This window comes from Lepus europaeus, chromosome 14, assembly GCF_033115175.1.
Source record: "Lepus europaeus isolate LE1 chromosome 14, mLepTim1.pri, whole genome shotgun sequence".
Lineage (NCBI taxonomy): Eukaryota > Metazoa > Chordata > Mammalia > Lagomorpha > Leporidae > Lepus > Lepus europaeus.
The window spans coordinates 19,654,421-19,667,658 of NC_084840.1; the positions used below are offsets into that span (position 1 = coordinate 19,654,421).

At 59.9% G+C, this 13,238-nt stretch overlaps 1 protein-coding gene across 1 annotated transcript in view; it reads right to left on the reverse strand.

Annotated features, from left to right (window-relative positions):
- The window catches only part of PIK3C2B (phosphatidylinositol-4-phosphate 3-kinase catalytic subunit type 2 beta), a 66,240-nt gene extending 55,362 nt beyond the window's left edge, over positions 1-10,878 (reverse strand). Inside the window, exon 1 of the mRNA XM_062211654.1 lies at positions 10,696-10,878. The gene's annotated coding sequence lies outside the window, so the exon portion shown is untranslated. The remainder of the gene's footprint in view (positions 1-10,695) is intronic.
- Between the last annotated feature and the right edge of the window lie 2,360 nt (positions 10,879-13,238).

Below are 13,238 nucleotides of genomic sequence, written 5' to 3' on the forward strand. Positions count from 1 at the left end.
GAGTCAAAGGGTGCAGAGAAGGGGGGCATCCCCTCCAGTGGGGCTGGCTCTGTGCCAGGGCGGGTGCAGCCCTGAAGTCACTGGGGGGAGGGACGTCCTGCTGTCCCTCTGAAGCCGCTCTGCATGGGACTGAGAGAACCTCAGTGGGTGTGGGTCACCTCCTCATCCTGACCACAGGACTGGACCCCAGTGGGCGGGGAGTACCAGCCACGCGCCATGCCAGGCACCTGCACATCCGAACACTGGACATAGTCACAGGACGGTGGAGCAAGTCCAGGGGGCTTCCGACCTCACACTGGGGACCGACATACACAGATACCACAGGGCAGGCACTGCATGCCCTTCCCGTCTTCACCAGCAGAGACAACGGCCAGCTCTCAAGCTAGGGGGTGACAAACGATGGAGGGTCTCAAGCCCCCAGCACTGGCCAATCCGACTTCCAGGGGTTTGTTACTAAGGGAAGAGAACTTGTTCTAGGCATTTTAGTGCCTCCCCTTAGGGCAGGCAGGGCCCAGGAGTTGGAAGCCCTAAGAACTCAACCCCTCTGGCTTCCAGACATTTCCTTTCCTGCTTCTCTCTATTCCCCCAACACCCACACCCAAATTCCCACCGGCTTTGCAGCCGGGGACCCTGACCCCGCCTCGGCAGCCACACACCTGCTGCCTGGTCCCACGGGTCCCTCCCAGAGAGAGAGCACGCCCTGCGACTCCTCCAGCAGGACGCCTGCCAAGGTCAAGCAGGCCAGCTCCCTGCCTCCAGCAGATGTGTATGTGAGCCCTGCTTCCTTATTTAAAAGCCCCAGGTTTTACGCGGCCTAAGAAGCCCGTGCAATATCAGATCCATGGCTGAATCACGTGCGCCCACAGTGTCTCTCTCTTCTCCAGGCTGCTCCCTCAGCACCTCTCATCGAGTCCCAGATGTGGGGAGACAGAAGACAGCCACTGTGTTTTCTCCCGACTCATCGTCCCCCCTTCTAGCGTCCTCACGGCCAGGTCAAAGCGGCCCCGTGTGGCTCCGTGTTGCCCACCATGCCTCTCGTCCCGGGGTGCACCTTGCACTCGCAGTTTGAAGCCAAAGCAGATACTTAGTAAAGGGCTTCCTGGGTCCTAGACGAGCAGAGTGACAGGTTTTAGGAGCCTGGGGGACGTGGTTAGAGACCAGGTCTGCAGGCACTGCTGGCTTTAACTCAGAGCCCACGTGTACAGCCGGTGCCGGGCGCAAGCACACAGAATCCTTGCAGATCGGAGCTCCTGCCACGCTGGCTCCAGGTTCTGGGCTCCGAGCATGACGAGAAGCAGGGATGGAAGAGGTGAGGCAGCCGTGGCTCCTCTCTAAACTTTCCTTCCTCTACAGCCTGAGATTTGGATCGCGCGGCCGGGGAGCAGCAGCTGGCAATCAGCTGAATGGAACATTGGGCGGAGAGGGAAGAAAAGGCTTGGCAGCTTGGGTTTCCAAGCTAAGAATCATCCAGGCAGCCAGAGCTGCCACATCTCCTCTGTCTGCTCCCCACTTCCTGCCTTTGGCTTCCTCCCCGCTGTCGACACGGCCCCAGGTTCCCTCTAAGGAACAGAGTGGTTACGCTCCCTCGCCCTCCAGAGAAGGGTGCAGGGACAGGATGGGGGGGGGGGGTGTGCCTGGACGATGACCTCCCCTTACCGACCTTGGCCTCCAGTAAGGGACTCGTGAGGACATCTCTCTCCGTGCAAGTTTCGCACCAGCACACCCCAAATCAGAAAAACCATGGCCACATTTCCAAACTGCCACTACCTGCACACTGAAGACATGGCAGAGGGGCCACGGGAGCACACAGGAAGCTGCTCCCAGGGGGCTGGGACCCGGAAAACAGGCGCCCAGGGACACAGCCGCTCTCTCCAGTCCTGGTCCCCGGTCCGTCCTCCTCCTCCTCCTCCTCCTCCTCCTCACCTTCCACACACTATTTGCTGGTAGCCAGCTGAGGTCTCCTACAGGGCCCAGCCGGTCACCTCCTGCCCCAGTTCAGCTTCCCCAGCTCCTGTCCTTGGCAATCCAGTTCCCCAGGATTCCTGCTTGGGCGGGGACTTCTCCTGGGAGAAGGCCAGCCCACAGGACAGGGTCCACAAGGCAGGTGGCAGCGGCTGCCGCCCAGCCAGGGCACTAAGCAAGGGCAGATCAAGCAGGGAAGGCCCTGCTCCGCCCGGACAGCCCACCGAGGGCAGCAGTGCCCCCCAGCTGGGCCAGTGCGTGGGCGTCTGCAAACAGCAAGGAGGCGGTGCTGAGGGGTCCAACCCCCCCACCGCCCCCGGCCAGCAGGGGGACCCGTGTCAGGGCAGAGGCCATGGAATCCCGACATTGCGGCCACCCTCTGGGAGAAGGGCATCGCTGCCAGAGGCCAACACTTCCGGGAGCGCCTCCACCACACCCGCGTGTGACAACTCTGCGGTGTTTCGCAGCGGCGCCTTTCATCTGTTCCAGTGGAGGGCGGCGAGAGCCACTAGGCAGAAGTGGCTTGGCCCCGGGTCTGTCCCTGGGGCACTGCAGGGCTAGGAAGGACCCATACACCCGATGTGGGGAAGGGTCTCACAGTGGCGACACGAGGTACCGTCCGGGCCCTGGCACAAGCACACACTTGGCACTGACGTGCCAGGGCCTCGGTGCCCAGGTGATCACACACACGGAGCCCTGAGCGGGCCAGCAGCCCCATGCTGTGGTGCTACCTGAGGGAAGGGTGGGAGCCAGCGGGCTGGGACAGACGTGTGTGGGCTGACAGACACCTGCTGGGCTCCGAGGAGGGCCGAGGTCAGTGAGGCAGAAAAAGGCAAGCCAGTCACCCATGGGAAACCGGATGAGGCCCAACCAGGTCCTCACATCACTTCGGGGACAAGCTCCGTCCCTGCCTCTGGGGGGCGAGGGGAGGGCAGTTCAGTGTTGTCACGGTCCCCCAGCCACCACACATTCCAAACCAGCAAGCCAGGGCAGGTGTCGTCTCAGCGACCCAGCCATGGTAACCACGTCACTGCATTGCCCCCCCACACCCTGTCTGCACGCACCCCCTCACCCCTCCCCTGTACTGCACGCCACTCACCCCATCCCCCAAACACACCCTCCAGCCCCTACCTTCACCATGCTCACCTTATGCCCATCACACCTCCCCTTGACACCCCAAACCCCTGTGTCCCCTCAACTTCCGCACCCCTTCCACCTCCACCTTCCCACACACAACCCCCTCCCATCTCCAGTTCCCTGAGGACAAGAAGCTGACCTAGGCCCCATGACGTCACATTCCCAGTGTCAACGGGCAAAGAAGTCTGGGAAAAAGATGGAAAGTCAACCCTGGAAGAAAAGAGAAAACAGGTGCTGTCAGGTAGGGGGTGGCCCAGGCCTCTTGGGCCGCACTTCCTCCTTCACGTTCCATAAGCTAGCTGGGAAGTGAGTCCCAGGGAGACACGGCTAGGACAGGCTGCAGGTACTTGGCCAGGATAGGCTGCAGGTAGCTGGGAGGCAAGCCCCAGGGAGGCATGGCCAGGACAGGCTGCAGGCAGCTGGGAGGTGAGCCCCCGGGAGGCACGGCCAGGAAAAGGAGCTGCAGACAGAAGGGGTCAGTGAGGTGATGCCTGCCATTTCCTAAGTCAGGAAGGCATGGGGAAACTTCGGGATGCCCTGGAGGATGGGGAGCACAGGCTCTCCAGCAAAACCCTGTCCTTTGTCCCTCGGTCCAGAAGAAACCATAAAAAGCAAACAGCACCAAACAGTCACACAGGGGCGTGGCAGGCCAAGGTGCTGGCCCCTCCTGGGGACATCTGTATTTAAAAAGCCGAGTCTTTGTTTTGAGACGGCAGTGCCCACCCCAACAGGCCTTAGATGTGCCAAGAAGGTTCCCATTTTCGCTGGGAGCTACAGTCCTGTTGGGGCAGGCAGGGTGGGTCTCCAGGGCATGGCCTCCCCTGGTCTCAGCTCCTGAGCCCAGAAAATCTCTTATCCCCCCTAAACACAGTTCCCACCACGAGGCGACCTGTCCCTTTAAGTCGCTGACCCCCGCTGACCCCTGCCCTTGGCTATTGTTAGCCCAGCCCCATGCAGGTGGCTCCCAGGCTTCCCCCAGCTCCCAAGCTGGAAGCCCCCACTCTTCCCGGCACCAGGCTGGAAGGACATCCTGCCAGAGTCAGACAAGGACACTGACTCCGGGGTGAGGCTAAGGGTGAAAGGAGAAACCCACTCGGGATGCAGGACCCTAAGGAGACCTGAGAAGTTAGGCAGTCCCCGAGATAGCCTCTGAGGGTCCCAGGATCCCCAAACCTGAGTGGCAGTGACCCCGATGGTGCCAGGCAATGGGGGGTCTCGCCCAGGTCACCCCCTAGACCTGCCACGGCAGTAGCTCTCGGCGTTCCCTGAGCCCTGCTGGCCTGCTCGTGTGCAACCAGGGATGGGCTTCCCATGCCCCAGTTCCCAATCCCACGTGACTGTGAAGGCTGCAAAGCCCTGGCCAGGGCTGGGTGCACCTGCCCCTTCCTCCCGCCCCCTCCCAACTCAGCATGCTCAGAAGGCCGCCCTGGTTAGTCCTCCTCTTGCTCCTCACCCCTGACTCCCAGCGTGCTGGGTGATTACAGCACCAGCCTGGGCTCCGGGGAACAAGGCCAACACCTCTGCCTTTGTTGCTGATAAAACAAACCTGGGGCATCTTGGTGCGTGGAGGGTCACAGAGATTTTCAAAGGAGAAAGTGGCTTTGGTGGCACAGAGAGTGGAGCGGAAAGGACTCGCGTCAGTTAGTTTTGGTGTTGCTTTGTTGCCCTGACGCCTGTCTCTGATGGCCTCTCCGACCATGGCCACAGGGAGGGCCCGAGGGAGACAGACCTCATGTGTACCCTGGGCGAGGTCTGTACTGGAGCCCAGGCAGAGACGGGGCCCTGTGGCCCAGCACAGCATTCCTATTCCGTGAGCCCCTTCTTCACGGCTCGCTTGCCCGTGTGACCCTCTCCCAGGGTCTCCCGGGTAGCCACCATCAGAAGCTGCGGTATGACTGTCATGCAGGCCCCCTGGAGCCAACACGCCTACTTGTCGTCCTTGCAAAATGTGCCCCGTGAGTCCCTTGGGGGGCGGGGGGGAGACAGGCACGCAGCATGCCTGCAGTGAGGGTGTACGCTCTGAGCAGAAGGCAGGCAGGGAGGTGGGGAGGAGGGGAAGGCTAAATCAATGGGGCCATCTGAGAAACAGAGGAAGGAAGCAGGCTTTTTGCTCCCTCTCCCCCGCCCTCGTGACAGGTATTGTCTTATTTAATCCCCACTTCAGCCCTTAGATTATTATTCTTATTTTATGAATGAGGAAACAGGAAAAGGATTGAGTAATTTGCCCAAGGTCACGCAACATGTGAATTATAGAACCAAGAGCTAAACTGAAACTTGCGTGAGCTCCAGACTCATCGCCTTCTCGGCATCCTGCCCCAGAAACCCAGGCCCAGTGCACCTGACTGTGTTCACACCGATGCTAGCAACTCCCAGACGCCAGAACACCGCACTCCCCAGGCCGCTCCAATCACACACACAATGCACTGTTTTTGCAGCCAAGAGAACCGACAGCCACAGAGATGGCTCACAGATGTGAGCCGCAGAGGCGGGAGCAGAGCCCCCCACCCCAGCACTTTGCCCACCCCTCCCAGTCTGAACGTTCCCCACGGAAGGGGAGCCCAGCCTTCCGGTCCTGAGCCTGCTGAAATGGGTGCACCCCTTCTCAAGCCCCCCGTGAGCTCCCTTTCCCCAGCAAGCCTCCACCCTGCTGGTGCCTCCGGGGGAGTGAAGGCCACGGCAGGTGGAGACACTCCACGGGGTGACTCGAGGGCCCCCCGTGCTGCCCTCCAGGTTGGGGTCACCTGCATCAGCACGGCCCAGAGCACACTTCTGAGAAGTTGCCAGCTCTCTGGGTGCACTCTATTTCAGTCTGTTCTCAAGAAACCACATCCTCTCTTTCTCTTTAATGCAATTTATTTTAGGCTTTATTACTATTTTTAATTGATAAATCATAATTATATATATCTACGGGGTATCTATTCTCTAAATTTAAAAAAGGGGGGTGGGCCTTTGGCCTAGCCGTATCGGGGTGCCTGGGTTTGCTTCCGACTCCCCTTCCTGCTAGGCTCATCCAGGGAGCAGCAGGCGATCCCTCAAATGGTTGGGTTCCTGCCACCCACACAGGAGACCCAGACTGAATTCGCAGCTCCTGGCTCAGTCCCCTGGCTGTTGCACACATTTGGAGAGAAAACCAGCAGATTGGAGCTCTTTTTGTCCCTCTGTCTCTCTCAAATAAACTTTAAAAATAAAAAAAATTAAAAAAAACAAAAACAAAAAAAACACACACAAAACGCTGCTTCTGAAAGCCCAGAGTGGAGATCTGACGTCCTGGCTAGGACGCCGAGATAACAGAATCGCCTTCTCCCAGCTTCTTCCAGCACCCGGCTTGCAAACGATCTCTCCTTTCCCGGCCAGAATTCAATCCACTCTCAGGGTGCTCTGTCACTTCACCCCCCTTCCCCTCTGGAAGACAGGAACGCGACAGGGGCTGGGCCGTCAGGGAGGCGCCCACATGCAAAGGCTCCATCGCCACCACAGTATGGGCTCCAGGTCAGCTTGGGACTTGAGACAAGAAGAGCTTATGCCTACTTCCTCTACCTGGCAAGGAAAACTCGGGCACTCCCTCAAAATGGCAACCCCCTAACCCCCTGCCCCTTGCCCTAACGCACTCTGGTTTCTTCAAAGGACATCAGTGAATCAGAGCAGGGCTGGGGGTGGGATGGGCTGCAGACTGACTTGCCCTGGTCAAGCTTATTCCCGGCGGGCCTGGCCAAACCGGTGAGCAGTGTGGGGAGTGAACCACACGTGGGGAGCAGCTCTCACGCCTGGCACTCACCTCCATGTGTGAGGCCGCAGGAGAGGAGGGTGATGGAGCAGAACTGAATCTCCAGGGCCCACAGGGGCAAAAAGTGGGAAACACTTCCCAGAAGAGAAGAAACCCATGTGTAAGAGGAACCTGTGGCGTGCCATCATTAGCCTCACGGCGACGAGGGTCGGCTAGGGAGAGGAAGGCCCTGGAGGAGGGGATTGGGCAATATCCTGAGAGGAAGTAGCAGGAGGAGCGGTACAGCTGAAGTGGAAGGCAGTTTCCCCCTCCGCCCTCTCGGAGCCTCAGGTAGGGACTGACCTAGCAGTTAGAGAGAGAGAGAGGGAGAGAGAAAGAGATCTTCCATTTGCCGCTTCACTCCCCACATGGCCACAATGCCAGGGCTGGGCCAGGCTGAAGCCAGGAGCCAAGAGCTCCCATGCAGGTGCAGAGACCCAAGCACTTGGGCCGTCTTCCGTTGCTTTCTCAGCTGGATCAGCAGGGAGCTGGATCGGAAGTGGAGCAGCCGAGACTTGAACTGGCACCCGTATGGCATGCGGACATCACAGGCTGTGGCTTAACCTGCTATGCCACAGCGCCAGATTGTTAAAGATCCCTCCACACACGGCTTCTTATCTCAGCCTGGAGACCGTGGAGAACTTCTGTCCTCTTCCTTTTCCACACCCTGAGGGCCTCTGTTCCACCCCTCCAGTCTCCTTGGCCAGCATGGTCCCGGGGAGAGTGGGTCCCATTACCAATGTTCTCAGGAGAGAGAACTTCCCAACAATGAAGCCGCTGCCATGGTCAACACAAGACTCTAATGTGTGGAAGGCCATGTTGTGACCCGTGGGCGAACATCAGGTCCCAGCACTGCTGGTCACCGTGTGACCTTGGGAGAGTCGCTTCTCAGGCAAGGGACGGCCAAGGTGCTGTCCAGTGTACATGCTTTATGTGACCACAGGGAATGCAACAATAGTCCCTCCAAGGTCAGGGCGGGGGTGGGGTGGGGTGGAAACAGGTGCGCCTCAAGGCGGACAGGAAAAGACCAAACCCGAAATCTGCCGTAATTTTCCCAGGGCCAAGTCCCAGCCCTGCCGCGAGGGGCTGGCCTCATGGTTTGACCTCAATGTCTCAAGACTTCTCTATCCATGGAAGGGGAGAGACAGAAATGAAAACGTGTGGAAGAGCAGCTAAGGCTGGAAGGAAGCCAGGGAATTCAACCCCCAGACATGGGCTGGACGGGGGCTGGGGAGAGATTTATCCCCCAGGGTCCCTGTCCTTGCGAGGTTGCTGCCTTGTTCCCAGATCTCATGGGGACATTTTTTGGAGCCGATCAGGAATCCACTGCGGATGAATTATTCCACAACTCCACTGCCCCTTTCTGTTCTCCTGAGACCCGGTAAAACTCTCCGACGGTGGCACTGAAGCTCCGAGCACGCGTGTGCAGTGAGACTCCCTGCTTCAAAACCCGCCGCTGTCATGCGCCAGGGGCTGACCTCAGGAAGCAGTAGCTACTCCATGATTTGCCAGCTCAGCAGCAGCCGGCCTTCGGAAGGTGTCTGTCTCTCCCCAGTGCCACACAAATGGAGGAAGCTCTCCTTCTCTCCCATCCCTGCTGGATCGACCTCAAACAGCCAAAGAAGTTACCTTGGTATTGTCACATCACTCCCACCTTAGCCAGAAGGGAGAGGTTCCAGAACATTCCCTACTTCAATCCTCGGCAGCCCCCCTCCCCTGTGATGGACGCTAAGCCTGCCCAGGATGAAGAGGGGGCGTTCGCAGGGCACCCTGCAGCGTGCACACGTGCTATAGGCATCTCCTGGAGAGCAGGCCGTCTGACCCTTAAAACAACCCCGCAGGTCACAGACGCTCCCCCACTCACTTTACAAATCTGCAAGCCAAATCTTAGACACCCTCACACAGCCAGGCAGGAAGCCAGGCCGGGGGCTCCTGATGGTGTTTTCCCAACTATGATGTCCGAGCAAGTGCACGTCCTCAGAGCGGGAGGAGCCTGAAGTTTATGGCCAGTAACACACCCTCCAAAGGCACAGAGATCCCTTCATTTTTCTTCCTGCTGGCCTGGGCAGGATCACGGATATGACCTGCATAGCACCAGGCTGAGGCTGAGCGAGAACACCATAAAAGGGACCAAAGGCCCTCAAGGGTGTGGAGTCTTTATTAGAGCATAACTAGGTCACTGGGCGAGCCCGAAGCAGCACCCCAGGGGACAGCCAGGGCCCCTGAGACACTCACTCTTCTCACCCCCACCCCCGGCTTTCCCTCACCCATGCTTCCAGTGGAGAGGAAAACGGACAAGCTGCTCCCTGGCCAGCGCCGAGAGCTTGATCAGATTCAGACACACACACCCATGCACACTCAGCAGTAAGCTCAGAGCCATGGAAATCAAACCTTGGGCTCACCCAAAGGCCAAAGGAAAAGCAGCCACAGCCCGGGTCCAGGGCTCCAGCCCAGAGCCACCGTCTCGTCAGACGCTGGCTGCCAGGCAGAGCCATAAAATGTGCCTTCACTTCATTTTTCCATGGACACAATACCAGATGGGACCGCCAGGCTCTGGAGGAGCTGTGCTTCCAAAGGCTCATGGCCTCTCTGCTCTGGGATCCGCAGCTGGAGTTGGGAAGGGGGCGGGGGAGGATCTGAGGTCAGGCCCTCTGGGCTGTGGCTTCTCCCAATATCTCTGCAAAGCCTAATGCAGCGGAAGAGCGAGTCCCTTCAGGAACTGAATTCGGTGCAAATTGCTTACATGTGCTTGGCCCCACCCCAGACAGTCAGGTAGTTCAGACAGAGAACCAGGGCTGGTGCTGGCCCAATTCTAGGAGCCGGGGTCGCTGCGTGTGAACGAATCCGGGGCCCTGCTGGCATTGGCCAGCCCAGGGCACAAAACTCCCCAACAGAGTTGAGAAAAAAATATCAGGGCAGCCAGAGACAATAGAAATTCCATCCCAGGCGTGACCGGTGCAGGGAAGCCACAAAGACCCCACAAGGGGGTGGAAATAGATGGGGGAGGTTGGCTTGAAGGGGGAGGAGGGTAACAGATCCTTCTCTCTCTCCTCTCTCTCATACACACACTCCCTCCAACCCCAGCCAGCCAGGGTGTGTGCGCTAACCTCATACATTTGTTAACCTCTTCCCACAACCCAGGAGCCTGCCAAGCCCATCCCACCCCACCCCAGCTTGGCAGTGTACTCGGCTTCCCCCAGCATCAAAGCCACCGCTGTCGAGGGCTGAAAACGAGGGAGGAGGGCAGGCCAGGAGAGCAGCGCCTTCTCAGGGCGCAGGGACCTCGGGCGGAGGGTCCCTCTCCGGCTCCCTCTGCTGCAGTGCCCTTATATGGGAGAAGCCAGTTTTACCCTCCGCCTGGCGACTCCCCGGCCCAGATGCCGACTTGTCACACAGCGCACGGCTAGGCACCCCCTCTCAACCCCACACCCCACCCCGCCCCGCTCTGGGGCAGGTTTTTGCTTTTTAATCTCTCATCTTAAACCGACAAACAAACCTCCAAGCCATTGGTTGGCTGCGATCGCCCCGCGCCGGGCGCCAGGAAGCGTGTTTGGCGAGAACGGGGTGGGGATGGGGGTGTCCGGAGCTGCAGAGGCCCCGAAGCGGCGGGCGCGGGGCGCGCAACCTGCCGGGCGCTGCGGGCTGGAGCCGGGGCTCTCCCCGCGCCCCCCGCTCGGCCCGCGGCCGGCAGCCCTCGCCGCTTCCATTGTTGCACCTCGGCTGTTGCCATGTTGGAGCGAGCGACAGCCCCGGCCTCCGCCGCCTCCGCCGCCGCGGCTCCCGGGCGCTTTGCAGACCCGGGGCCGGCGCTCCCGGGCGGCTGCGCGTCCTACCTGCGCTCGGCGGCGGGCTCCGCGGCCAGACCCGACGGGTCGTGTGCTCGGCGACGTGGGCTCCGGGCGTCCCTTACAGCCGCGCGCCGCTTCCCGCCGGCTCCCCGGGCAGGGAGAGTGGCTTCGCGGGGCGCAGGGGCCGGCCGAGCGCGCGCGCGAGCCCGCCGTCAGGCTACTCCGGGCGAGACAATAGCGCGGGCGGCGGGCGAGCGGGGCGAAGCCATCTCCCGGACGCCCGGCGCACTGCACGGCGCCGCCAGGCCCGGCCAGCCCTGCCTGGACAGCAGCCGCCCGGCCGCCGGCCCCGCCGCAGCGCGAATCGGCCGCGAGCCGGAGGGCGGGGCGGCCGCGGGACCCGGGCCGCCGCCCCTCGGCCCGCCCTCCCCGCGGCTGGGGCGCGCGGAGCTCCGCAGGGCCAGGGGCCGCCGCGGCCGCGGGCGGGAGGGCTGTGCGGCGGGGCGCTGCTTCCCCCTGCCGGACCCCCTGGGCAGGGAAGCCAGATGGCTCTGCTAGAAGTGCCATGGGGGCAGGTCTGGGTGCCCAACCTGGAGGCAGGCGTGCGTCGGGGAAGCTTCCAGCAGCCGGCTCCGCGTGGGTCTCCCGCCTTGCGGCCCCGGGGACAGCGGCAGACACCCCGAGGGGCAGCACGGGCGACGACCCCCCGGCCCGGCCAGGGTAGGGGGACAAGCTGTCACCCGGCGTGTTTACGTTTAAAAGGTGCCCTCCCTTGCTTGGAGCGGTGGTCTGTAGAATTTTCCCGAAGGCTCCACCCAGAAGAAAACTGAGAGCTGGCCAACTCTTCTTTGCATTTGCTTTGCATAATACCCATGAAGTCTGATCTCACAGGACATTTCCCCCAGTGTCGACCTTGTCCCCACCCCAACCACCAGACACCTGGGTCTCTGCAGCCTCTTCAGGTACCCAGAGCTGGAGCCTGTGCAGCCCTCAGGTGCCCACTGGCCCTGCCAGGGTTCCCATGGAAACAGCTGCCCAGTTCCCCCTTCCCTCAACTCCAGGAAATATTTGTGAAGATGCTGCTATTCCGGTCTGTCTGGGGTTCACCAGAGTTTAAAAACAGAGAAGTCGCAGCAAGACCTTTAAAAAAAAAAAAAAAAGCACCTGGGGCCTTCCACATTCTCTTTGCTGATAGGGAACTCTGCGGCATACCCAGAGGTAACTCTCCAGGAGACACGGTCGTAAGTCATCCTAGCACACTGGAGTCATAGGACAGGAAGAGCCAGCACCCAGGAAGGGCAGGACTGGTAACCGGCAAGGAATCTGAGCAGCTAGAGGAAGTCCCGGCCAGGGCAGAGAGCCATACAGAAAGTGAGTTCTCTCTCAGGCTAGTGTTTGGTTCTCATGTGTAAGTTGAAATCTGGGCAAATAAAAAGGGACTGACAGCAGGTGACCCCGGGTGAGGCAGGAGGAGAAGCCGTAGGGAAGGGCCCTGGGGTTGAGTTTGTGTGCTTCTCCTCTGCCCGCCGCTGTGTGACCTGGGCTGGGCCACTTCACTCTCCCAGCACAGAGAGCACGCGGGCCTCAGCTCTCACCTACCACTCAGGGCTGCGGTGGAAATGAAAGTGCAGGACGCAGGTGCGAGGTTGGAGCCTAATGTGAGTGTCGGCCAAGGCCCAAGTGTTCGAGTCTCGATCCCCAGCGTCTTAGTGTGAATGGATTAACGGTGAAACTTAATGGAATTATGGTGTCTGAAGGTGGGGTCTTGGCAAGTGATTACAGCTGGATTAGGTCGCTAAGGTGAACCCTTGCGATCCAGTCTATGTGGCTGTAGAGACGCACAGTGGGCACTTGCATCTGTTAAGACAGCTGCACCCGTATCAGAGCACTTGGGTTTGAGTCCTGTCTGCTTCTGTTCCAGCTTCCTGGGAGGCAGCAAGTGATGGCTCAGGGACAGGGGTCCCTGCCACCCACGTGGGAGACCTGGATGAAGCTCCAGGCTTTGGGCTGGCCCAGCTCTGGCCATTGTGGCCATCTGGGGAATGAACCAGTAGGTGGAAGATCTCGCTCCCTCTCTCTCTGATACTCTGCTTTTCAAATAAATAAGCAAATCTGTTTTTTTTTTCCCCCCCAGTGGAAAAATACAGTTAGTGAAGCATTTTGATGACTGTAGTGGCCTGGCCTGCTCATGTACCCTCATGCTCTCCCTGCCCTGTCTGCTTACTCACGCTTGAACACATTTATGACAGCTTACTGTAACTGTCATCAGGCCCACCTCAGCAGCCAGAGGGAACACAGTGGTATAGGGGCCATGGGTGGGTCTTCATTGCTGGAGGAGGAGGCCTGTGGCCGAGAACTCCCAGGAGGTCAGCCCAGGGTGCTGCGGGAGGAGCAGGTCAAAGGCTTGGTAATGCAATTTGGTAAGAAGAAACATGTTATCAAGAGGAACCGGTGCATACCACAAAGTTGAGATTTCTGAAGGTGATGAAGCAGCCGGGTGTGGACAAATGGGGCCGGGCAGGGGCGTGAGCAGGGGGGACTTTTCTGGCGTGTCACAGAGGAGGATGTGAAAGTCACACCGCACACTT